The 27,487-nt window shown below is 45.7% G+C and overlaps 1 protein-coding gene across 2 annotated transcripts in view; it reads right to left on the reverse strand.

Moving 5' to 3' along the window:
• TBC1D24 (TBC1 domain family member 24) overlaps positions 1-25,324 on the reverse strand; it is a 71,334-nt gene extending 46,010 nt beyond the window's left edge. For both annotated transcript variants that reach the window (XM_054042922.1, XM_054042921.1), the window contains exon 1: positions 25,261-25,324. The gene's annotated coding sequence lies outside the window, so the exon portion shown is untranslated. The remainder of the gene's footprint in view (positions 1-25,260) is intronic.
• Between the last annotated feature and the right edge of the window lie 2,163 nt (positions 25,325-27,487).

Raw genomic sequence — 27,487 nt, forward strand, 5'->3', positions numbered from 1 at the left:
AAAGATTCTTAGTAAAGGTTTAGTTTAAAAAAAAAAGCTTTCTCATTTTGAAATCTTCTTCTGCTTTTTGTATTAAAAATATCAATTTTTGGGGGGAAAAAAAAGACACTGCTTAAGAGTGTGGATTATGCCACCCTCTGTTCTCAGTCCCATCCTTCTCTTCTAATTCTGAGACCAATTTTCAGTGTGTGGTCGAATTGGGTGGGGCCATGTTCCCACCTCCATTCAAACAGGCAGAATTTCTTTCAACATTCGGGAAGGATGAATAATAGAGGTTTAAGTTCTCCTGTGAATTTCTGCTTTGGGGTTTCCACCAGCTTATTCTTGGGGGACGACTATATGATACTGGTCCATTGCAGAGTGAAGTTCATCAGTTACTAGGAGTTCCAGAACAAAGTAATACTACTTTGTACTTCTCTATCACCTTCCAACCAAGGACCCCAGAAAGCTTTATGAACATTAATTAACAGGGTGGATTTGATTTAAATCACTAGTCAGGAAGACTCGATTTAATCATGGTTTTCTACATAAAAGTGCATTCTTGTTCGTTGTTATAACCTTCATACATATTCTTCACAACTCAGAGATAGAAAGATGTAGGTTTCATTTTTAGAAGGTACAACTATACATTTTAAACAGTGATTTATTTTGAAAACTTTTCTGATTAGTTTTATAGCTATACTGTATCAGAAAATGAATGATTGTTTGGTTATTTTGTTTACCAAAGGTAATTAAAGCAGCTATTTATGAAGTCATTGGGAGGTGAACTATCCCAATTCAACAGGTTAATCATTAATATTTGGAGGATTTTCTTGCCATGCTGTATTAGGAGAACATCACCAGACAGACATTTAATTAAAACAACATTAAGTAGTCTGGATTTTTTTCTTCAACAGCAAACATATAATATTTTAACAAAACAAGCACATGTCCCTTGCTTCTCACATTTATCTCCAGACTTCTTCTCCTTGTCCAGATCTATTCTGTCCCCAACAATCTTCTATTCATTGAACTTTTTGAAACTTTGCACTTTTAGAGAGGTAAGGGAATAACTCTGTGTACACAAATTTGCAAATGGACAATAGAGTTGAGGTCTGTTATTTCTCACCTCTATATATTATTTATTTATTTAAAACATTTTTGCTGTTAACAAGCACATTATCTCTGGAGACACAAATCCAGTTTGAGAACTGCAAAACTAAGCAACTCTGATGGCATCTTCTAGACTGAGCACTGAGTCCCATTGGGTAGATAGAAATATTAACCTATATAATATATACAGAAGCCCCTGAAACCCCATAAGATTGGGTCCCTAATCCATGAACTATCGGAACTCAATTACAAAATTTTTCTTAAACATTACATAAATATATTGTCTCATATTATAGAATTAGAATTTATAATCCCTATTCCATGATGAGATATCTTTGAGTTATAATGTATCTTAATTAAAACTATCTTTAGATAGGTTTTTTCCTCAAAGCATTTTATCAGAAAAATCTGATTTAAATAAAAAAAATCCATTTTTTTTTAAATCATTGATTTTTATCCACCCTATTAACCCTCACCACATCTTTGTGAGGAAGGGAAGTATGATCCCATTTTACTGTGACCTAGACAAAGAAAGGTGACGCATGATGCTTGAGATCATTTCAGTGCAGTGCACTTTACTGCTGAAGTCCAGTGCTGCAATGGATTCACTCTGTCTCATTCTCTGGCACATTTATATTGTGGTAGTGCTTTGCCTTAGAGGACAACCAGGGCACAAACACATGAAATTAGTCTATTTCCTGCCAATTGCCTCTCTCCCTTCCTTTTCATTCAGCCTTCTCTTGTGTATTATTTGCTCTCTTATTTTCCTCCCCCGGGGCCTTGCTCACTGAAGGCCTGAACCAAAACTGACTGAAGCAAGTGGGAAACTCCCAGAGACTTCAGCTTTGGATTAGGCCCCCAAAGGTGTATGTAGGAGGTGTATATAGGAGTGCTTGTGAGCACTGTCCCATGTGCTTTTGTAAAAACGTCAAGAGAGAGCTGGCTGTATTTTAAAGAATCCTTATTGAGGTTGCAGGAACAAACCATCCCAATGTGTAGAAAGAATACTGGGGAGGGTTAGCTCAGTGGTTTGAGCATTGACCTGCTAAACCCAGGATTGTGAGTTCAATCCTTGAGGGGGCCATTTGGGGCAAAAATGTGTCTGGGGATTGGTCCCCCTTTGAGCAGGGGGTTGGACTAGATGACCTCTGAGGTCCCTTCCAACCCTGATATTCTAGGATTCTAAATATGACAGGCGACCAGCTTGGCTTAACAGTGAAATCCTTGCTGATCTTAAAACGCTTAAAAGAAGTGGAAGATTGGACAAATGACCAGGGAGGAGTATAAAAATACTGCTCATGCATGCAGGAGTGAAATCAGGAAGGCCAAATCAGACTTGGAGTTGCAGTTAGCAAGGAATGTTAAGAGTAACAAGAAGGGTTTCTACTAGGGTTACCATCCATCCGTATTTCCCCGGACATGTCTGGCTTTTGCATCTCTAAATAGCTGTCCAGGAGGAATTGGTAACAAGATTAAAATGTCCAGGTTTTTTTTCTCCCTCGCCTCCCTCCCTAACATGCAGAGTGCAGCTGCTGATTGGGCAGCTGGGCCAATTGAGCCGCTCCTATTGGCCTCCAGCAGCCAGAGCCCTCCCCTGCTCCCCCCTCCCTCTGTCTGCAGCCCTGTGTAACACACAAACCGACCCACCGGGCAGCGTGTTTTGCAAACACGTGGAGCCAGAATGGGGAGGGGAGTCCGGGGGGCAGGGGGGGAGGGGAGTGTTGGATGGGTCCCTGGCCACCACCTGCCACCCCCCCTCCGCGCGTCCCCCCGCCGCGTGCCCCCCTCGCCTGCCTCTCCCTTGTCTGCTTGTACTGCCAGAGCCAGCAGCAACTGCTGTCTGCTGCCCCTGGGTCCTAGCGCCCCCCATCCACTAATGGCAAGGCTGGCTGCCCTTACCCTGCCCTTCCACCCTAGCCCTGAGCCTCTCCAACGCCCCAAACCCCTCAGCCCCAACCCTCATCCCCCCACACCCTAATCCTCTGCCCCAGCCCTGAGCCTCCTCCTGCATCATGAACCCCTCATCCCCAGCCAGAGCCCTCATCCCCCCACACCCTAATCCTCTGCTCCATCCCTGAGCCTCCTCCTGCATCATGAACCCCTCATTCTCAGACCCACAGCCCTCACACCTGCATCCCCTCCTATCCCCAAACTCCCTCCCAAACCCCCTCTCCCTTCCCACACACCCCCTCCTGCCCTCAAACTCCCTCCCAAAGCCTGCACCCCCTCCCTTTGCACCGCCTCCCACCCCCAAACTCCATCCCAGAGCCTGCACCCCTCACCCCCTCCTGAACACCCACCCCCTGCCCCAGCCCGGAGCCTGCACCCAAACTCTATCCCAGAGCCTGCACCCCTCCTGCACCCTAATCCCCAGCCCAGGACTTGCACCCCAGACCTCAACCCCCCTCCCAGAGCCTTAGGCAGGTGGGGAGGGGTGGGTTCTGGGCTCCACCAAAATTTCTACAATCCTGCCACCCATGCAAGTGGATAAGGGTCGGGGCAGTCAGGGGACAGGTAGGGTCCTAAGGGTGGGGGGTTCTCAGCAGGGGGCAGTCAGGGGACAAGAAGCAGGGGTGGGGTTGGGGTTTTGAGGGAGGCAATCTGGGGTGGGAAGTGGGAGGGAGTGGAGGGGGGTGGGGCTCCCCCCCGCCGTGTCCTCTTTTTTGATTGTGGAAATATGGTAACCCTAGTTTCTACAAGTATGTTAGCAACAAGAAGAAGGGCAAAGAAAGTGTGGGCCCCTTACTAAATGGGGGAGGCAAACTAGTGACAGAGGATGTGGAAAAAGCTAATATACTGAATGCTTTTTTTGCCTCTGTCTTCATGAACAAAGTCAGCTCCCAGACTACTGCACTGGGCAGCACAGCATGGGGAGGAGGTGACCAGCCCTCTGTGGAGAAAGAAGTGGTTCGGGACTATTTAGAAAAGCTGGATGAGCACAAATCCATGGGGCCGGATGTGCTGCATCCGAGGGTGCTAAAATAGTTGGCAGATGTGATTGCAGAGCCATTGGCTTTTATCTTTGAAATCTCATGATGATCAGGGGAGGTCCCAGATACCTGGAAAAAGGCTAATGTAGTGCCCATCTTTAAAAAGGGGAAGAAGGAGGATCCAGGGAACTACAGGCCAGTCAGCTTCTCCTCAGTCCCTGGAAAAATCATGGAGCAGGTCCTCAAGCAATCAATTTTGAAGCACTTAGAGGAGAGGAAAGTGATTAGTAACAGTCCACATGGATTCACCAAGGGCAAGTCATGCCTGACTAACCTAATTGCCTTCTATGACGAGATAACTGGCTCTGTGGATGAGGGGAAAGCAGTGGATGTGTTATTCCTTGACTTTAGCAAAGCTTTTGATACGGTCTCCCACAGTATTCTTGCCAGCAAGTTAAAGAAGTATGGGCTGGATGAACGGACTATAAGGTGGATAGAAAGCTGGCTAGATCATCGGACTCAACGAGTAGTGATCAATGGCTCCATATCTAGTTTGCAGCCGGTATAAAGCGGAGTGCCCCAAGGGTCAGTCCTGGGGCGGGTTTTCAATATCTTCATTAATGATCTGAAGAATAACATGGATTGCACCCTCAGCAAGTTTGCAGATGACACTAAACTGGGAGGAGTGGTAGATACGCTGGAGGGTAGGGATAGGATACAGAGGGATCTAGACAAATTAGAGGACTGAGCCAAAAGAAATCTGATGAGGTTCAACAAGGACAAGTGCAGAGTCCTGCACTTAGGACGGAAGAATCCCATGCACTGCTACAGACTAGGGACCGAGTGGCTAGGCAGCAGTTCTGCAGAAAAGGGCCTAGGGGTTATAGTGGACGAGAAGCTGGATATGAGTCAATAGTGTGCTCTTGTTGCCAAGAAGGCTAACGGCATTTTGGGCTGTATAAGTAGGAGCATTGCCAGCAGATCGAGGGACATGATCATTCCCTCTATTCAGCATTGGTGAGGCCTCATCTGGAGTACTGTGTCCAGTTTTGGGCCCCACACTACAAGGATGTGGAAAAATTGGAAAAAGTCCAGCAGAGGGCAACAAAAATGATTAGGGGGCTTGAACACATGATTTATGCGGAGAGGCTGAGGGAACTGGGATTATTTAGTCTGCAGAAGAGAAGAATGAGGGGGGATTTGATAGCTGCTTTCAACTACCTGAAAGGGGGTTCCAAAGAGGATGGATCTAGACTGTTCTCAGTGGTAGCAGATGACAGAACAAGGAGTAATGGTCTCAAGTTGCAGTGGGGGAGGTTTAGGTTGGATATTAGGAAAAACTTTTTCACTAAGAGGGTGGTGAAGCACTGGAATGGGTTACCTAGGGAGGTGGTGGAATCTCCTTTCTTAGAGGTTTTTATGGTCAGGCTTGACAAAGCCCTGGCTGGGATGATTTAGTTGGGGATTAGTCCTGCTTTGAGCAGGGGGTTGGACTCGATGACCTCCTGAGGTCCCTTCAAACCCTGATATTTTATGATTCTATGAAATGCAGCAGGAGCAGAGAAGGGAAGTGAAGCTGGAGCCAGCAGGCTATTGCTTGAGCTGGAGTCTTTGTACATGAGCTGCTTTGATGGGTGAATGCACTAAGGGCCTGTGTGGGAGCAAGAAGAAAGTAAGAGGAAAGCAAAGAGACTATCAAAAATCGCTACCTGGCACTTCACTGGCAGATGTGGGAGCACACTGCTGTTTTGAGCGAGGAGACAAGCAGATGGATCTAGACAAGCAGATGCTTTATAAAGCAGTGAGCAAGCGACCAGGGAGCTTTGCAACCAGGGGCCACTAACAAGGAGTTTCAAGAGGGAGTTTGGAAGGGGAGTGGGAAGGGGGCGAGTTACACTTGCCATTTTTTAAAACCTTTAAACTAGACAATAATCAAAACTTCTTGATTTAAACAAAAACCCTATCATTAACCTAGGTAGCTGTGGGAGAGAATGCAGTCAGAAGCCCAGCAGCAGAGTGGTGGCTATCCTGTTTATTGCACTCAGTGTAGCATGTATGATTACCTGCCCTGCGGGCGGGTGGCGTGTGTATGCATTCGGTGCAAGGAGCTCCTAGCCTTCAGAGACCACATACGGGCTTTGGACGCCAGGGTGGCAGAATTGGAGGAGCTAAGGGAGGCAGAGAGGCACATTGATGAGACTTTCCGGGACACTGTAGATTTGTCCCACCTCCAGTCAGACAGCCCTTGCACTGCTAAGGAGGATGAAGGCTCAGGGAAGGAGAGCAGTCAACAAGAGCAGAGGGAAACCTTCCCATAGGTGGGACCCTTCTTCCAGATGATGTTGGGGTATCCTCTCACACTGAAGAACATAAATTGTTAGGCAAGTCAACATGGTTTCCGTAAAGGGAAATCATGTCTTACTAATCTATTAGAGTTCTTTGAAAGGGTCAAACATGTGAACAAGGGGGATCCAGTGAACATAGTGTACGTAGATTTCCAGAAAGCCTTTGATAAGGACCCTCACCAAAGGCTCTTACGTAAATTAAGTTGTCATGGGATAAGAGGGAAGATCCTTTCATGGACTGAGAACTGGTTAAATGACAGGGAACAAAGGGTAGGAATAAATGGTAAATTTTCAGAATGGAAAGGGGTAACTAGTGGTGTTCCCCAAGGGTCAGTCCTAGGATCAATCCTATTCAACTTATTCATAAATGATCTGGAGAAAGGGGTAAACAGTGAGGTGGCAAAGTTTGCAAATGATACTAAATTGCTCAAGATAGTTAAGACCAAAGCAGACTGGGAAGAACTTCAAAAAGATCTCACAAAACTAAGTGATTGGGCAACAAAATGGCAAATGAAATTTAATGTGTATAAATGTAAAGTAATGTACATTGGAAAAAATGCCCCCAACTATGCATACAATATGATGGGGGCTAATTTAGCTACGACTAATCAGGAAAGAGATCTTGGAGTCATCGTAGATAGTTCTCTGAAGACGTCCACGCAGTGTGCAGCGGCAGTCAAAAAAGCAAACAAGATGTTAGGAATAATTTTAAAAGGGATAGAGAATAGGACAGAGAATATCTTATTGCTCTTATATAAATCCATGGTACACACACATCTTGAATACTGCATACAGATGTGGTCTCCTCATCTCAAAAAAGATATACTGGCATTAGAAAAGGTTCAGAAAAGGGCAACTAAAATGAATAGGGGTTTGGAACAGGTCCCATATGAGGAGAGATTAAAGAGGCTAGGACTTTTCAACTTGGAAAAGAAGAGACTAAGGGGGGATATGATAGAGGTATATAAAATCATGAGTGGTGTGGAGAAAGTGAATAAGGAAAAGTTATTTTCTTGTTCCCATAATATAAGAACTAGGGGCCACCAAATGAAATTAATGGGCAGCAGGTTTAAAACAAATAAAAGGAAGTTGTTCTTCACACAGCGCACAGTCAACCTGTGGAACTCCTTGCTTGAGGAGATTGTGAAGGCTACTATAATAGGGTTTAAAAGAGAACTAGATAAATTCATGGAGGTTAAGTCCATTAATGGCTATTAGCAAAGATCGGTAAGGAATGGTGTCCCTAGCCTCTGTTTGTCAAGGTGTGGAGATGGATGGCAGGAGAGAGATCACTTGATCATTACCTGTTAGGTTCACTCCTTCTGGGGCACCTGGTATTGGCCACTGTCGGTAGACAGGATACTGGGCTGGATGGACCTTTCGTCTGACCCAGTATGGCCATTCTTATGTTAGAGCAGGGGTGGGCACACTCTTTGGCCCGAGGGCCACATCTGGGTGGGGAAATTGCATGCAGGGCCATGAATGTAGGGTTGGGGCAGGGGGGTGGGGTGCGGGAAAGAGTGTGGGGTGTGGGAGGGGGTGTGGTGTGCAGGAAGGGGCTCAGGGAAGGGGGTTAGGGTGCAGGAGGGGTGCAGCAGGGGGCTCAGGACAGGGGGTTGGGGTGTGTGGTGCAGGAGGAGTTTGGGGTGTGGGCTCCGGCCCAGCGCCGCTTACCTTGAGTGGTTCCAGGGTGGCAGCGGCGCGCAGCAGGGCTAAGGCAGGCTCCCTGCCTGCCCTGGCCCCGTGCCGCTCCCAGCACCACATCCCTGCGGCCCCTAGGGGAGCGGGGGGTGGAGGGCAGGGGGTTCCACGCGCTGCCCTCACCTACGGATACCTCCCCCAAAGCTCCCATTGGCCGCAGTTCCCCGTTCTCGGCCAATGGGAGCTGCAGGGGGCGGTGCCTGCAGGAGAGGGCAGTGTGCGGCGCCCTCTGCCCCCACCCGCCGCAGGGACATGGTGCCGGCTGCTTCCAGGAGCGGCGCAGGGCCCGTGGTGCCATGCGGGGGTGGCAATCCCTTGGGCTGGATCCAAAGCCCTGACAGGCCAGATCCAGCCCACAGGCCGTAGTTTGCCCACCCCTGATCTAGAGTCATAGATCTTTACCGGCTCCTTGTGGATTCCTGGTGGTTCTTCTCCCATCCTACAAATCTAGTGTGGTGACATTCCTAGGTTGGGAAACTCTAGGGCAGAGCCCTGATGGCAAAAGAGCCCCAAGCAGATCATTGCTAAGGAGGCTTTTCCAGGAAGGATAACACGTTTGAACAGAACCATCAGTCTGTAGGTGATTAACATTAGTAAAGGGTTGTAACATTGTCAAGGCTGTCCAAAGCGTGCCTGCTCACAAATCTGTCTGCAAAGCCTATGAAATCTGTGTGTATTTGAAACAAAATTCTTCAATACAGTGGTGCCCAGCCAAGTACCTGTGCTGGAACCGGTACTTGAAGCCTTTGTAAGTGACAGTCTAGGTTTTCCCCCTGCTCCTTAATGAGCCATGGTCCATTGCCACTGCATGTCCTACATTCAACAGGGCATATTTTATTCTGCCACAGAACTTGGGCTGTTCCAAACTCCAGTCTGATGAGGTCACGAGCAGGGTATGGATCAGTACAGAACCACGGCAGAACAGCTTTCGTATAACCACATAGGAGGCACCACTGTGCCAGAAACTCCAACCCCCAACAACTGCTGCTTTTCTGTACTACCCATCTCCTCCTACTGCTTCCATGAGAAAGGAAGGGGATGGGATCCAGCAGTTGGGGGCAATTCAAAGTAGATTTGGTGGAGAAGGAGGAGGCGGGGGGTTCACCAAGATATAGTAGGGACTGGCTTTGGAGTCCCAGACACTTCCTAGCAGCCACAAATCTTCCCTTCTGCCACAGCAACCCTGGAGAACCTGACACTCCAACCTAGGAAACTAGCTGGAACTGTAGTATAAGACAGTGTCCTAACCACCAAAGAACTGGAATGCTTGATGCCAGTGAGGACAGGAAAATGCGAAGAGTCATAATTTTTTCCCCTGTCCATACCATAACGAGATTCAACCCAGAAAAGAGTGACAGCCCAAAATGCAGAAAGAAACACAAACCACCTGAGTATTGAATGCAAGAGGAGTACCTGGAAAGCAGTAATGCCAAGAGATACCTATAGATGGTAGCAGACAGCAAACTAGCAGGGAACTTATTATGGCACATGACATCAAAAAAGCTGTGATTCTGGGCTGAATATGCAGAAACATGTCATGGAGCCAATAATCCTGATTCACAAAGATTTGACAAGATTGCACCTAGAGTACTGTATTAAGTTCTGGGTATCTCAGCAACAGAAAGAGATGGGATTTAGAAAATAATAAAACTGATAAAGGGGGTGGGTGAAGGGAGAAAAGATTAAAAAACTATGCAGAGTGTGATGGGTTGGATCACAGAGACCCCCTTGGGACTGCCACCTGATGTGCTGAGACTACCTCTGAGCCCGTTTTCCCTGGCAGCTTGGGACTTCAGTACCTGTCTTCTTGAGCCAGACACGCTAGCCTGCTGCAAACACAGACCCAGGTCTGAACCACATCCCCCAAAAGCTGCAGACTTAACTGAAAACAGCTTAAGAAGTGTTCCTGTCTCTAGCACCCATATACTCAGTTCCCAATAGGATCCAAACCCCAAATAAATCTGTTTTACTCTGTATAAAGCTTATACAGGGTAAACTAATAAATTGTTTGCCCTCTATAACACTGAAAGAGAGAGATGCACAGCTGTTTGCTCCCCCAGGTATTAATTACTTGTTCTGGGTTAATTATTAAGTAAAAAGTGATTTTATTAAATATAAAAAGTAGAATTTAAGTGGTTCCAAGTAACAACAGACACAACAAGGTAAATTACCAAGCAAAATCAAACAAAACAAGCAAGTCTAAGCCTAATACAGTAGGCAACTAAATGCAGGTAAATCTCACCCTCAGAGATGTTCCAATAAGCTTCTTTTACAGATTAGATTCCTTCCTAGTCTGGGTCCAGCAATCACTCACACCCCCGTAGTTACTGTCCTTTGTTCCAGTTTCTTTCAGGCATCTCTTTGGGGTGGAAAGGCTATCTTTTGAGTCAGCTGAAGACCAAATGGAGCAGTTTCCAGGGCCTTATGTAGTCTCTCTTGTGGGTGGAAACCCCTTTGTTCTCCTGTGTAAAATCCCCTCAACAAGATGGAGTTTGCAGTCACCTGGGCAAGTCACATATCTATGAATGATTCAGCTTTTTGCAGGCTGATGCCATTGTTTACATGTTAGTTCGAACGTTCCCAGGAAAGCTCAGATGTGGATTGGCATCTCCCAAAGTCCATTGTCAGTTAAGTGTTTCTTGATTGGGCACTTACTGAGAATAGTCCTTTCTCAAGAAGCTGACCAAATGCTTCACTGTGGCTACTTAGAATCAAACAAGTACACAGCCAATATTCATATCTTCAAATACAAAAATGATACACACATACAGACAGCATAATCATAACCAGCAAACTACAATCTTCCCATAGACACCCCACTTCACCTCCTCTGTATAAGAACTGATGCAACCATAGGAGCCTGGTTGCAACAATGATCTATATGGTCACAGTTTATGTCAATAATATCACACACAGATTGTGTAAGGGGAGACAATTGTCTCAATTGTGTTTAGAGACTGTGAATGTCAAGAAGGGATAGAATTATTTAGCATGCATCAAAGGGGTATAAGTAGGAGAACAGAATGAAATTAAGAAAAGGATATTTTTTGCTGACTCTCAGAAGAGGTTCCTGAGTGAGATCTATTACAGTATAAAATAGTCCAAGGGAAGTGATGGAAGCTCTGTCAACTACTCTGTCAGGATTATCTGCACTTGCAATGGCATGGACTAGAGGCTTTTCTAGGGTTAGCGTCTACTATTAAACAGTATAAATAAGACCAAATGAAGAAATCGTATATCCTAAAACCATGCACTGAATGTGGATAGCCTTCAAATTGCCATGTTTTCAGTCAATTGACTAGGGGAGAACTGGACAGAACTTTGTAATTAATTAGTTCGGCCACATTTTCTATTCCATTAATAGCATTATCTTTATCTGCTTCCTCTTATTTGTTTGTCATTTGGGCTACTTTCCTTCCATTATCTTTCTTAAAACTGAATTGAAAAGAATGTTCTCTCTACACCAGGAGAAGAGGTTACTGCAGACAAAAATAAGATTTTTCCACTGAAACTCTGCATCAAAAATTAAAACGGTTGGGCCAGCAACTGAAGAGGCTCAGCTTTCTATGCCCATTTGGCAGTAAGATGTCAACTGAAATGCACAAGGAGATTGATGAATGATTAGCAGATACCTATGGCATAGCAGCACTACCCTTTTCAGCAGACTTTATTAAAAGAGAAGAGGAGATTTTAACCCAGGTATCCTGGCCAAATTCTAATGTGGGTGATCATATTCTGCCTTCTTAGACCTCCCCTCAGATGTTCAACTACAGAAGTTATTCTTCTCTTTTCCTAGAAGAGGTGTTGTGTAATATTATTACAGCTTAATGGTTGTCACATTCTACCCTGCAAATGGCTGCATTTCAATATGATTCCTGTAGCTTACAGTCTCCGTAAAACGCTTTGTGTCTTGGCCCCAATTCAGCAAATTGCCATCTATATGAATATAACATTAACCGATTTCATTAAATTGTAATATATGAAGAATCTGAATAAAATGTACAGTAATTAATGAAACTCTCTCACCACTTGAATAGGATTCAAGAATTATATGACTTCTACCTGTGATAATTATTGCCGGTTATGTGATATGTAGGTATCTCTTCACCCTTGCAACTGACATCTGTAATCCCTTGTAACCCAAGCCTGACCCCAGATGTACGGTACCTTCCCTCTTAACTTGTGTATATTTAATTTTAAACATTCACTTTAATAATTTTTTTTTCCCATCCTAAGAAAAGTTAAGTAGCAAAATATTGATTTGAGTAATCTTGAGTTAAATCAATCTGTCTCTTTAAGGAGAATCTGACAGATTAAAATATTTGTTGGTAATAAATAAAAGGTAAGAACATCTTTTAATATTTTAGATGATTAAATCTACAAATTTTAAACACTAATTGTTTGCATCATCCTCAATCCAGATACTGAATGTAGTCTAGTACAGGGGTAGGCAACCTGCAGCATGCGTTCCAAAGGCGGCACGCGAGCTGATTTTCAGCGGTACTCATACTGCCCGGGTCCTGGCCACCGGTCCAGGGGGCTCTGCATTTTAATTTCATTTTAAATGAAGCTTCTTAAACATTTTAAAAACCTTATTTACTTTACATACAACAGTTTAGTTATATATTATAGACTTATAGAAAGAAACCTTCTAAAAACGATAAAATGTATTACTGGCACGCAAAACCTTAAATTAGAGTGAATAAATGAAGACTTGGCACACCATTTCTGAAAGATTGCTGACCCCTGGTCTAGTCAGTGTAATTTTTACTTATAGCTTATTTCAAGTCAGTTTTACTTTGACACTGTGGAACTGGCAACCATTGAAATATCTGAGTTACATCACTGCAGGAGAACGTTTAAAAATCTAGAAAATACACTTGCTTTCAGTGAATTTTTTAAAAAATCATTTAAAAAATTGATCTCCAGAGTTTTTATTGTTTAAAAATTAAATCATCCTATGTTGACCTGATACTGCCTCCTTAATAAGCCTGATATGCTCAGAGTCACTTGGATAGCTTTCTTCTTATTATGTTTAAAGATCTTGTCAATTCCCTACCAACTGATTGGTGTTAAAGTAACGAAGTTTGCCAAAGCTGAGACTTCACCTACATTTTGCACACTTGTGACATAACAATGTACCATGGTTCTGAAATCAACATTATTCATATAAATTAGCAGAAGTTTCACTGGCTTAACTGACAATTACCTCCTTTCTCCAAACATCTCGCCTATAGTTACCCTGATTTGTACTCCTCGGTTATTGCTAAAACAGTCATCAAACTAAATTGCAGCATATATTTTTATAAATATGTTATACAACATGTTAACAGAAAACAGATTGTCTATTTTCCCCTCCACATAAAGACCATTAGCTAACCTTCTGATGCTGCAATGCAAAGCCATTCCCACACTCTCGCTGGTTTCACATTTAGTTTTTTCCTTATCGCTTGCTGCAGCATTACTAACCTCTGTCTCCTTTGTGTCCCTGGTACACTCATATTTGAATAGAGTTTACATGTACAGATTATCACATCTACTGCTTCAAAAGTGATTGGCTATTAATTCCTCCACCCCCAATTAAAAACAAAACAAAAAACCTCCCCACTACTTTGAGGAGACATAACTTCACATTCTCCAAGAGCACTGAGCCATAACTGAGATGCTGATGTTTTATACACCAAGGGTAGAGTTACCATTCGTCCGGATTCCCCCGGACATGTCCAGCTTTTTTGAGTTAAAAATCGCGTCCGGGGGGAATTTGTCAATGTCCGGACTTCCCCCCCATGCAGAGCGTGCGCGGCTTACAGGGCAGCCGGCCGGATCGTGCCACTCGCACGGGCTTCAGCAGCCAGAGCCCTTCCTTCACTTCCCCCTCCTCTCCCCTGAAACTTGAGACCAGTCCCCTCCTCTCTCTCCCTCCCTGCATTCACAGATCGCCGGCTGGCCGTTCGCCTCAGCCTCCGGCAGTCTGGAGCTCCGACCCTGCTCCCCTCCCCCGCTTCCGAGCGCGCTGCTCTGCAGCACGGTAAGGGGGCCAGGGGTCAGAGAAGCGGCAGGGAGGTTCTGGGGGGGGGGGGGGGGGTAGTCAAGAGACAGGGAGCAGGGGAGAGGGTTGGATGGGTCAGGAGTTCGGGGGGGCTGTCTGGGGGTTGGGGGTGTAAGGTTTTGGGCAGTCAGGGTACAGGTGGGGGGATCTCAGGAGGGGGCAGTTAGGGGACAAGGTACAGGGAGGCTTAGGTAGGGGGTGGGGTTCTGGAGGGCAGTTAGGAGTAGGGGTCCCAGGAGGCTGCAGTCAGGGGACAAGGAGCGGGGGGGGGTCGGGAGTTTGGGGGGGCTTTCTGGGGGGGTGGATAAGGTTTTGGGCAGTCAGGGTCCAGGTAGGAGGTAGGGTCCTGGGGGGCAGTTAGGGAGAGGGGTCTTAGGAAGGGGCAGTTAGGGGACAAGGTACAGGGAGGCTTAGGTAGGGGGTGGGGTTCTGGAGGGCAGTTAGGAGCAGGGGTCCCAGGAGGAGGCAGTCAGGGGACAGGGAGCAGAGGGGTTTAGATGGGTCAGGAGTTCTGGGGGGGGGCTGTCAGGGGGCAGGAGTGGGGAGAGGGATCAGAGCAGTCGGGACAGGAAGCAGAGGGGTTTAGATGGGTCAGGAGTTCTGGGGGGGCTGTCAGGGGGTGGGGGTGTGGATAAGGGTTGGGGCAGTCAGGGGACAGGTAGGGGGTAGGGTCCTAGGGGGCCAGTTAGGATGTGGGGAAGGTCTCAGGAAGGGGCAGTCAGGGGACAAGAAGCAGGGAGGCTTAGGGAGGGGGTGGAGTCCTGGGGGGTAGTTAGGGGCAGGGGTCCCAGGAGGGGGCAGTCAGGGGACAAGGAGTGGGGGGGGGAGGGTTGGGGGTTCTGAGGGGACAGGAAGTGGGAGGGAGTGGAAGGGGCAGGGGCGGGGCTAGGACAGGACGGGGGCGGGTCTCCTCCCGTCCTCTTTTTTGATTGTTGAAATATGGTAACCCTAACCAAGGGGTCCGTGACTTAAAAGGGAATGCAGCAATTTCCTATTGGTACAAAAATACAGTAGAAGAAATGAAGGTCAGCTAATACATTCATAGACTTTAAGGCACTTGTGCTCTTACTCCCTCAATGTGTTCAATCTCTTCTCCAGCTTCTTCTCTACCCCCGTGTGGCAGGGCACTGCTAGGAAAGCCCCTAATCAGCTCCTGCTACCCAATCAGAGGGAATGGATTGGGGCTGGGTAAATAGCCAGTGCTTGCCTGGAAACTGCCCCCACTTGCAAGCCTCATTAGCGGGAGCTAAAAGGCTGGAAGGAAGTGGAAGGGGGATGAAGACCAGGAGGGAAAGGGCAGGCTCAGGGGGAGGAAAGAGCCTACTAGTCTTGCTGGTCAGGCCTGTGTGAGGCCAAGCCATGTAAATAGCCTGTAAATAGTGGGAAACTGGTGGTGGGAACGGACATAAAATAGAGAGTACGGGCGTTGCACCAGCTTGGAGCGTCCCCGAGTCTTTAAGGAGCGGGGCCAAGGGGCCGAATCCAACAGGGCATGGCATGAACCCGTTATACCCCTACATTCATAGCAGCTGACTTAATAAAGAATACTCCCACTATATTAATTTGGAAACAATATAGGGACAATAGAAATCAACATATCCTAATCAGAAGAGGATTTTCTTTAGCAAACAATTTTAGCTAGCTTCCCTGAGTATGCAGATATTTGCACTACAGGGAAAACTAAACATACCATGATAACACTGGAATCAGTTTCTACATACTAGGATGCAGTTAGTCCAGTTAATCTAAGAGATTTATTAGAATGCTTTCTTTCAAGAGCAGTGAATGGAGTTCAATAGATTGCCTTAATGAGGTTAAATGCAATTTGATCTCCCTATGAACTGCCCCAGGCTTTGTGTACAGCAGCACCAGCTCTCTCATTGAGATTCTGAACCAGCTTCCTGAGCGTAGATCTGAGTATGCCCTAATACTAATTTATCCAGTGCCACAGAGAGCTGGGTGATTGCTTTCTGCTCTAGCTTCCCTTATACCTTGGGGACAAAGTTCTATAAGATCTGGAGGTCTACCACGAACTAAAATTGCTACACTCCATGTCTCACTTTTACAGCTGGATAAGAGTGCTCTGTAGGATGAGCTGGTTCATGAGTCTTAACCATGTCCCTTGGGATAGCATGCATGGCTACACATGAAGGATAGTGACAGAAAACAGGCATTAGGACCCTATGCTTCAATTATTAAGGCATCTTAATGTGATCCATCTATAATGCATTTAGTTACCATCAAATGCTCACGAACAGCAGGAGTTAAGTCTCCAGTGGTCCAGAGAGATAACCGATGCAAGAGATTTCTTAAAAGAAATTAGATTTCTTTCTTAGAAAGTGTAGGGTGATTTCCAGAATCTCTCAAATTGATGAAGCACAGATAAGCTAAATATACTGTCAAACTGTATATAGAACATGTTGCTAATAACCAAACACAAAGGATTCCAAATGTTCATGATTCTTAAAACCAGTATCTGCACATAATTTCTGATGCAAGCAATTACATTTACAACAGATGTAAAGTAATGCACACCGCAGGGAAAATTAAAGCTATTCATATACCTTATAGGGTTCTAAATTAACTATATCAACTCAAGAAATGGACTTGGGAGTCACAGCAGATAGCTGAATAGAGACCTCCACTCAAGGTGCAGTTGCAATCAAAAAAGCAAACAATGTTAGGTTACATAAAGAATGAGACAGTAAACAATACTGAGAATATTATAATACCATTATGTAAATCAGTGGTGCAGCCTCATCTGAATACTGTGTGCAGTACTGGTCACCCCATCTCTAATAGGATATAGTAGAACTATAAGGGGTCCAGAGAAGGGCAATAAAAATGATCAAGAGCCTGGAAAAACTCCTTTTCAGTCTTTCTTCACAGGGATTGGGATTGTTGTTACTTTAGAAAGAAGAAAAAAAAAATGGAAGAAGTATGTCAAATAATGAATTGTGTAGAAAAGGTGGATTGGGACCTTTCTGTTCTGTTCGCTCTGTCTCTTAACACAAAAGCAAGGGACAGTAAATGAAATTGAAAAAGGAGTGAAATTCAAAACTAATGACAGTGTGTAATTAAATGGTGGAACTCTGCCACATGAAATGGTTGAGGCCAAGAATTTTAAAAGATTCAAAAAGGGACTGGATGTTTATATAAGTATCAAGAATAACTGGAGTTATAATTAATAATGATAAAAATTTTGTGGAAGGACTTCAGAGCTTAAGTCAACCTCTAACTATTAGAGACCTAATGTGTGTGTGTGGGGGGGGGGGGGGAGAGGAAATATCCCATATGTGCCTACTGCAGGGTTCCTACACATTTCTCTGAAGAATCTGGTGCTAGCCACTCGTAGAGATGGGACACTGAGATAGATGGATCATGCGTCTGATCCAGTCTGGCAGGTATGTTCTATCCAGAGTTTTATTTTTGTACCTGAAAAACACCCCTTAGTCACAGGCACAATAACTCAGAGAAAGTGCTCTGGACTGCTACACAGGTGACTGCTACTGCAGTCCCAGGTTTGGCCTCATTTCCTGGGAATGACAGTGCAACAAAGGTGGCCTCAAATAAATGTTCTCTGTTGCTAACTATTGGAAAGGTTGCCAAACAAGTAGCACCACTGAGGAGCTTCTTGGTCAGGATAGTGACCATAATACAAGGACTTGAAGTTGAAGAGAAGCGGGATTTTAAGTGTCAAAAATATCTGCAAAATCGTTCTATGTAGGTTACACTAAAAAATAGTATGAATTTGACTGATACTGTTATAATTTAATGCAGTGAACACAAAACAGTAGACAATTGTTTTATTCTTTTAGGTTACAGCAGCTGTGGGATATGGAGCTGTAACACATTGGCAGCAGTTGGAGCATCTCTTTCTAATGAGTAGGCCACACTGGATGACAGCCTACTATTGCTATCTGCCGATAGAGTTACTCCTTTAGCTCAGGTGGGGTCTGTACTGTGATATCAAGGGTTGCAGTTTCCAACTCTCCTGAAGACCTGCATGTGTATAGGATTGTTCGAGCAGCTCAGTTATTTTGCACCCTAGGTAGCAGGTTTAGTCTTTGTCTAACAGGTGTTGGGTAAGCTTTTCAATCATTGTTCTTCATTACAAAGGATCACAAAGCACTTTCTAAACAATACATAGAGTTCACTCACCAAACACTGAGATATGGCCACCGCGGAGGTAGAATGAGGCAGCCATTTTATACCAACAACTTTTTTTTTTTTAAAAGGAAGGAAAAATCAAAAAATAACTTCTGCAGTGAGAGAGGAGAGGACTCAAGCTGTAATTTTGCCAGTAAACAAGAGTTATTCTTGCCAGGAGTCCTATTACTAATGAGATAGATGGATGCTGCTATAATATCAGCATCTACTAATCGCTGAGGATGGTTAGCACAGTTAATGAACTTCACACCTGTAGCTAAACCATTCCAAATGTGCATGTTTGATGCCAAAGTTGAACCACTGAACTGGTGGAAGTTGCTGGTCAGTCACCTAGAGACCAACTTTGTTGCGGTGGCATTTCCAATTTTTGTCTGCAGATGTAGAGAATACTTTCTTCTATGTGACTAGTTTCAATTTCAGAAAGCCATTGGGAGTAGGAAAGCTAAACTTTCTGCTCCAAGAAATGAATAAAAAAGCAGCAGATGAAAATATTCCATTAATAGAATCACTGTCTACTAAATCAAGAGGGATCAGTGAATTACAACAATCTTTTCAGTTCTCCCATTAAGTTAAAGTACTGAGATTTAGAGAATATCAGCATTCCCTACAGTCAATGCTTTAAAACTTCTTTAGTGATATTTAATACTATTTAAGCATAAAATCAAAGGTGGAAAATACTCAAATCATCTAGTCCATCCCCCCTTTGACAAAGGAGAATCTCCAGGCTACTGAGAGAAATGAGGCTTTCACAACTTTCCTTGGTATGCTGCCAAAAATAGAGGTCAGTAAGTTTTTTCTAGTCCATAGCCCAAATTTTCCCTTCCTTAATTTTGCATATTTACTCCCTTATGTCATGCTCAACTGCCTTTTCCCTCCTTGGTGTTAATATTCAAGTTCCCAGACAGGTATGTCTCCATTAGCTAAGCAATACCTATTCAGGCTTTAATGTGTCCTTACCACAGTCAGTATCTTCAATCTTTAAAACAATTTTAGTTCTTTCCCAAACACCTCTAGTTTGTCTGCATCTTTCTGATATTCAAATGCCCAGAAAGCAATATTGTATTCTAGATGCAGTAAAGCTTAACTGTCTGCTCAAGGCTATATGATGCAATGGCATATTCACCCTGAAATAAAAATGAACCATTTTACAGCTGTATCGTATAGCAAGCTCATCTTCAATTTCCTCTCCACTATCATCCTTTGGTCTCGTGTTTAAAATTAGTAATGGAAAAGATTTCCTATTAAATTGTCTGCACTTTGGATTAGTCTCCCCTAAGATATATTGCTTGCATTTGTCTAGGCTGAATCTCATCTCATTTCCTGTCCTTTATCTAACTCCTCTCTCTTTCTATTATTTTCTGTTCTCACTGATGTTCATGCCACCACGTTTTACTATTATCTGCAAATTTAGATTATGACCAGCATAGAGACAACAGCAGTTTCATTATGACCAGCATAGAGACAACAGTAGCTGATAGCATCAGTAGAAGCTTGTAGAGAATTTTTACGAAGTGGGGAAGTTTAATAGATAATGGGAATACACTACTAAAACCCAGGAGAGATCATAACACTAAACAATTAAGGTAAATCAGAGGCATCTGAAAAGAAATGATAAAGTGACTCAGTTGTGAGTGTCCTGTAGACAATGTCTAAAGACACCACTGTGTGCATCAGCATTGTGCCCACATTAATAATAATGTTGTACCAGTGCATACCTATGTCAATTTAGACTACCTAATTGTTCTCTTTATTTGGCCCTAAATGTCCACAAGATTTCTTTGTGAAAAGCAATATATGAATGCACACACTTAAAAAATTAAAGTTGTCATTACAGTATATAAACTCTTTATAAAACCAGGTCTATTTCCGCCTCTCTTGCCCTCTCTGATGTTATTGACTCGAAGGTAACCGTATAGATCATTGTTGCAACCAAGGTCCTGTAGTGGCACCAAATCGCGTACAAAAGAGGTCAAGTAAGGTGTCTGTGAAAAGGTTATGATTTGCTGGTTATGATTATGCTATGATGCACGTTTAATTTTTGTATTTAAAGTATTGGCTCTATACTATCCATATTTCAAACTTGTCCTATGCTTCTGGGTGACACCCCAGACAGTTTGGCATCAGCACTGCCTAGCCTGCTTGATGGCCCATTAAGGACCATCAGCTATACAACTGACCCATTGAGAGACAGTAGATACACCTTATGACTCAGCAAGGCATGCAGGGACATGCCTATGGACAGACCTCTAAGGCTTTCATGCCATGTGCTGGGCAGCTTGTGTTTGAAACAAAGGAAGCACAGGCCACATGGCAAGAGACTATAAAAGGCAGCTGCATCTTCTCCATTTTGTCTTCAATCCTGCTTCTTACCTATGGAGGAACTTTGCTACAAACTAAAGCTTTGAACAATGGACTGAATGACCCATCCAAGCTATGGATGTACTCCAGAGACTTGACTTAAGCCAGCAGTTTATTCCATCACCGCTACAAGCCTGAACCAAGAACTTTGTGATTACTGTATGTAATTAATGCCATTTAACCAATTTTAACTCTCATCTATATTTCTTTCTTTTTATGAATAAACCTTTAGATGTTAAGATTCTAAAGGGCTGGAAGCAGCGTGATTTGTGGGTAAGATCTGACTTGAATATTGACCTGGGTCTGGGGCTTGGTCCTTTGGGATCGGGAGAACCTTTTTTCTTTTACTGGGGTATTGATTTTCATAACCATTCATCCCCATTCAGAGAGATGGTGGTAGTGATACAAGGGAACTGGAATATCTGAGGGACTTGCTTGTATAACTTCTGGTTAGCCTGTGGGGTAAAACCAAAGTCCTCTCTGTTTGGCTGGTTTGGTGTGCCTGCTTAAGTCAAGGTTAACTCCATGCGGGCAGTATGGGTTTGACTTCAACTATTTACCTAGAAGTAAACTGTCTGTGCCTTGTCTCCAGTGTGATCTTCTATTCAGATGGCTCTCATGATTGAAAACAGTGTTTTCAGCACAAATTATTAGACTATGAGTTGAACCAAAATTGGACTGAATTACCTTCTTACCCCTAAAATTTGTCCCTGCTGAGTAGCATGGAGAAGTCACCACTGATGTTGTCTCTAGTTTGAAGTACCAAATAAGTGGATGGGGGACCTGGTTCAAAGACTGTGTAACTGGCACTGTTAAACACTAAATGTACAGTTTTAAAAGGTGTGGTTTATACCAAATACCTGCATCTCCTGGCTTCAATCATCTATAAAGAATAATTGCACTTGAAGTATATGAAAGCATGAATGAGAAAATGTGAAATTCCCATAAATACAGTATTGTAGTTATGGACTTGCTCTTCCTATCGCTTAGATTGAAATAAGTAGCTCATCTTGTTATTCATATGAGCACGTTCATCATACGTATCACGGTGCAATACTTATATAGTGCAATTTATGGTATCTAAATAATGCAGCTTTAGCTGATGTCCTCTTATTATAGACCATCCCTGGACTCTTCTCTCCTATTCAGAATTTTGGCCTTACTATTAACAGCAACTTTGTAGAACCCATAACATTACATATAAAGCTTACAGGCAATGTGAGTACATCTTTCTTCCATACTTGGGATTGCACAGAGAAGAATTTTTTTCATATGTAACAGATACTCTAGAAAACTGGCTCTGAAGTTCGTAATATTTCTCTTTTTAGATTTTGTGCTACCAGTTCCTGAAACTAGAAGAAATATGTACTAGACTCTGCTATGTGGCTTCAGATCAGCAAATCTGTTGTACCCTGATGTACCACTCCTGGCACCCCGTGCAGTGTATAGAAAGCTAGCACTAACGACAACCCTGCTGTACCCATATTCAGCTATGTCCAATCTAAAGTCTGATGGGTTGAGAAATAAAGAAACCCTTCTTCAGAAACACCACAAAGACCTGCTTTAGTGGGAACTGATGAGGCAAGAGACTATCAGAGCAGATATCTACAGCCGATGAGTTAAATCATTCTTCAGTTTGTGTGTTTTCTAGGAAACCCAGTAACAGGATGATCCACCACACTATTGTTTTAGTCTACGAAATCTCTTCTTCCTAGGACAGTGGTTCTGAATGGTGATGAGCATTTTCCAGCATGTTTCTAGAACTCAGCTATCTTTCTAACTACCCTGGGACAACTCAGCAATTATGCCTATTGGTTTAAGCAGCAGAGAGCCAGAAGAACAACAAACATAGAATTGCAAAGTCCAAGAGCATGAAACCTGCAGATAGCCCTCATGTGTCTGAGCAAGTAATTCAAAACATTAGTTAACTCCATGGCTGGACATCACCAGCACATGCTTTGATCAATACACTTGATCCAAGCAAGTCCATCATTAATATAACACAATCAGCCACATCCATTTTTATATTAGTGTGGTCATATGATCAGTTCAGGCAAGTCCAAAAATATTGCATGACTGTAAACTAGCAATTCCTTATTCAAACTGTGAATGTACCACCACCAAGAAGGTGGGAAACTGTTGGGCAAATGGATCAGGACATTATAATGGAACTTACCAGTAAAGTAAGATCTCGGTGAATGAAAATCCCGCTAGGCCTGACTTTGGAAATTTAGGATTTCACCTGCCGAAAGCAGGGCCGGCTCTAGGATTTTTGCCGCCCAAAGCAAAAACAATTTTGGCCGCCCCCCCTCGGTTCTTTAATTACCCCACCCCCGCCTCAGCTCCGCCCCTTCCCCAAATCCCCAGCCCTGCCTCCACCCCGGAGGGAGGGGGGAGAAGCGGCGCCCGCGCCACAGCCACTCGGAGTCCCCCCCCCCCCCCAGGCTCTCAAGCCTGGGATGGGTTTGAGAGCCTGGGAGGGAGGGGGAGACCCCGAGCCGCCGCAGCGTGCGAAACAGCTGATTCGGGCACCGCTGCTCTCCCTCCCTCCCAGCTGTTTTGCGCGCCATGGCAGCAGCAGCGGAGGTGAGCTAGGGCGGCCGGGGCACATTTTTAGGGGCGGCATTCTGGCGCCGGCCATGCCGCCCCTAAAAATGTGCCGCCCCAAGCACCAGCTTGTTTTGCTGGTGCCTAGAGCCGGCCCTGGCCGAAAGGAATGAAAGGATACCTGCCTTGCAGTCATAGCACAGGGTTGCATATGGAGAATAAACTGCTCTTTGTCTTCCTTCAGGGCACTAATTTCTGCAAGTTATTTACTTCAAATGTTTGGTATTTGGGAAACTTTAACATTTCCTAAAGCTTGTGATTTTTTTTTTTTTTTTTTTTTTTTTTTAAGTTTGTTAGTTTTCTGCCTTTGGTTGTGAACCAGTGTGCCACTCTGTACCTCAAATAGCACCCTGCAACGCCATATTCACCACTGTGATATAATTATGATATGCTTTGTGCAGGTCCCATTTGAGAGGTCATGATCTGTTGAACATTACTATCCTATTGAATTATATGTGTTACCATTGTATTTGAAGTTATGAAGTTTTGCTATCTGTTATTGAAATATGCTGTGCGTCTGGGAGACGACCACAGATTGCTCCTTTTCTGCCACCAAAAGGCTACTAACCCTTACACACAACCAGATATTGTGCAAAATGTTTATCAGTGAAACAGTCCTGAAATATCACTGCCAATACTTAATTGGTAACTCATGATTTGCATCAGCCTCTAATAAATATAAACTCACATGGTGTTTTGAAGACACTTTGTTATAACTGAGGAGGTAGAAATCAAACCCATAAATTTCAAACCTACCATCTGAAGTTAGAGGTTTTCAGGTTAATTTTTGGAGCCTGGGATTATTTTTATTCCCATTTTGTGTGCACTGTTGCAGAATCAATGTGGAGTTCTCACTGGATTTAAAACAAATATGTTAAAAAATAACAAGCACACTTCAATGTTGTTTACACAAGCAGTTCCCATAATCTACAGGATAATGGAAATTTTAACCTAACAGCAAACAGTCTGCTGCATTAAACCCCACATTATGTGAATAAAAAAACCAAATAGATCGGTATTTCAAATTTAAATCCATGCTTGTCACTTGTGTTTCCAAAACAACAACTCAGTAACCACTAACAATTCAAATTGCTTATGGTGTCAACATCCATGCCAATTGATAGAGGCAGCAGCCAGCAATGCCTGAGCCTACATTTTCCAGATACCACAGAGAGTCCCCAACCTTCCCCATCTTCTCAAAGTTTCCCCACCCCTTGCCCAACTAAAACCTCCAGCCCCCCTCCCACTATCTGAGATTAAAGGCCTTTCTTCAGTCCCCTTCCACTCTCCCCAACAGCTGAGTGCATCCCACTTTTCAGAATACCATTCCCCATCTTCCTGTGACCCCTGTATACTATGTCACTAGACACACGGCCATCCCAAGCAGCACCTCTAGACCCACTGAACCCCACTGCTACACTCCAACCCCTGTACACTTAGATGTACCCCCAGTCTGCTCACACACCCCAAACTGTACTCCAACTCCCATAATGCACTTCACTGCTCCCCCCAAGGTGCACCCCTACCCCATACAGCACCCCCAACCCCATCACACCCATGTCATATCCCTCCTACTCCTTAATACTACACCCCACACCATCAACCCCAAGGTGCACCCCACTGCTCCCCTATGCTCCAACTCCACCCCATCACTTGCCCCACTGCTCCCCCACCCTCATAGTCCCCAACAGTGCACCCCATTGCTCCCCCACCCCATCACAACCCTCATGGTACCCCATAGCCCCCAGTGCTGTGCCCCACTGCTCCCCCACCCCATCACAGTCCTCCATACTGCACTATAGTCGCCAACGGTGCACCCCACTGTTCCCCCATCCCCATCATAGTCCTCCATACTGCCCCATAGCCCCCCGTGCTGCACCCCACTGTTCCCCCACCCCCATCACAGCCCTCCATGGCACCCCCGCAGCCTGGGCCGGGTGTGGCTGCCCGCCCCCCAGGCCCGCTCCCTAACTCATTTTGGAAGCTGAGCCCCGCCACGCTCTCTTACCCGGCCCGGCGCCGCCTCCGCCGCCCGCTCGGGTATCAGCCGCTCCCCCCAGCCTGACAGGCCGGCGCAGGCGCACACGCGAACTCACACTCAGAGCCAAGGCGCAGGAGCCAGGCACGATCGCCTTCCAACCGCGAGACGATGGGGTAGGCGCATGCGCAAGGACATGGACTGCTTTGCCTCCGCCTTGGCCAGGCCGCCGCTAGGAATATTTTGCCTATGCGCAATAGCAGCGGGAGCTTTGCTCCCTGCCATTTGGCACAGAGGCGCCAGTATGAGCCTAGTGCTATACACAGACAGGGGTCTCCTGACCCCGCTCACACCGACCACCCACGCTCACCTAGGGCCCTCAGCCTCAGGGGTCGGCCTAGTGCTGCCCTCCCAGGTCCAAGGGCCCTGGGGCGTGAGAAATGTCACGCGTGGAGCTGGACAAAACGTGCTCCACTGCGAAGGGAGAGGTTGGCGCCAGGGGACAGCACAGGCCCAGTGCGTTGTGGGGGTGCTTGGCTTCCTCTGAGACATTAGGTTTTGCATGCGGCAAGAGGCAGAGTTCTGGCTGGAGGGGCCACTTGTCTCAACTGCTGGCTCGATCCATGCTCCTTACCGTTAAGGACACAGAAGAGGCCGCATCTTGGAGTGGGGCTGCAAGGAGCTCAGTGGATACTGTGCAAAGTGGCCAGGGCACAGGTTGGAAATCAGAAATTTCTTGTTTTGTTCATGGCTGGGCCACTGATTCGCTATGTGAGTTTTGGTAAGTCATCTGATAACTCTGTGCCCCAATTTCCCCATCTGTAAAATGGAGATTGTGCTATTTACCAAGGTCCAGTGGTTAGGGCACTAGCCTAGCACTTGCTTTGCCACAGACTTCTTACATGACAATAGGTAAGTCAATTAGCCTTTCTGGGCCTCATTTCCTGATCTTATAAATAGAGATAATAGCAGTGCCTTACTTCACAGGGATGTCATGAGCATAAATAAAATAAAGGTTGTGAAGTGCTTTGAGAGCTGATGAAAAGAGCTATATGGGAGCTAGTGTAGCAAATTTGGTCAAAGAACCACTAGCGTAGCGCCTCCTGTTGGTCATCTGGGAATTAGCTCTTTTCCAGCATATGGAGCCCCCTCTGCAGGCACATGTCTCACCTGCCGCTGGCCCCGTGTCCCTCCTGGTGCCCTTTACCTCAGGGTTTTGTCCCAGCAGTACCCCCATGCTCTGGGTCTCCCCTCCCAAGGGAACCCCCAACCCTTTAAACCTGCCTTGCCTCAGTGGCTACTGCCAGTCATCATCTAGCCTTCTCTCACTGGGGTAAACGGCACTCTGTAAAAGGCCACTCATCATTGTCAAGGGGGTCGGACCAACTGCCTCTGCCTAATCCCAGGCTGCAGCCTCTGCAACCCCAGCACCTGTTTTGGCCTTTTAGCAAGGCCTACAGCCTGGGGATTTACTAGGCTGGAGCTCCCCAGCAGGGCCGACTTTAAGCCGATTCCCCGGAATGGGGCCCCGCACCTAAGAGGGCCCCACAACATCCAGGGCTGCCGGCGGAGTGGGGAAAAAAAAAAAAAAAAAACTGCATCCTGCTTCTCCCCCCTCCCTCCAGCGCTTGTGCCACCATACAGCTGATCAGCGCAAGCCTGGGAGGGAGGGATGAGGAGGAGGAATGCGGCATGCTTGGGGAAGACACGGGGCCAGGGATCCAATGGGGCAGTGAGGGGGCAGGGCCAGGGCAGGGATTTGGGGAGAGATCCAGTGGGGCGGGGAGGGGCCCCGCACCTGCTAAAGCCGGTCCTGCTCCCCAGCTCCTCTTGCCTTTCCCCAGCCATGCTCCATTCCCTGTTTCCTGAGCTCCCAGGCAGCCAAATCCTTCTCCGTCCAAGGCTGGAGAGAGAGACTCCTCAGCACTTGGCTCACAGCCCTCTTATCAGGGCCAGCTGGGCCCTAATTGAGCTGGCCACACCTGGCTGCTTCCCCAATCAGCCTAGCTTGGGCTGCCTTGCTGGCTGGAGCTCTCCCTCCTTTCCTGGTAGGGTGACCAGACGTCCCGATTTTATCGGGACTGTCCCGATATTTCCTTGTTTGTCCCGCGTCCCAACCGATGTGCGGTCGGGACACTGGACAAACAAGAAAATGCGCTGGAGCCCGGAAGTGCTCGCACCCCCCCCCCGACTCCACCCCCTCCTCCCCCGATTGGCTCCCTCCCCGAATCCCCGCCTCTTCCCCGGGCTTAGAGTG

The sequence above is a fragment of the Malaclemys terrapin genome, chromosome 10, assembly GCF_027887155.1.
Source record: "Malaclemys terrapin pileata isolate rMalTer1 chromosome 10, rMalTer1.hap1, whole genome shotgun sequence".
Classification (NCBI taxonomy): Eukaryota; Metazoa; Chordata; order Testudines; family Emydidae; genus Malaclemys; species Malaclemys terrapin.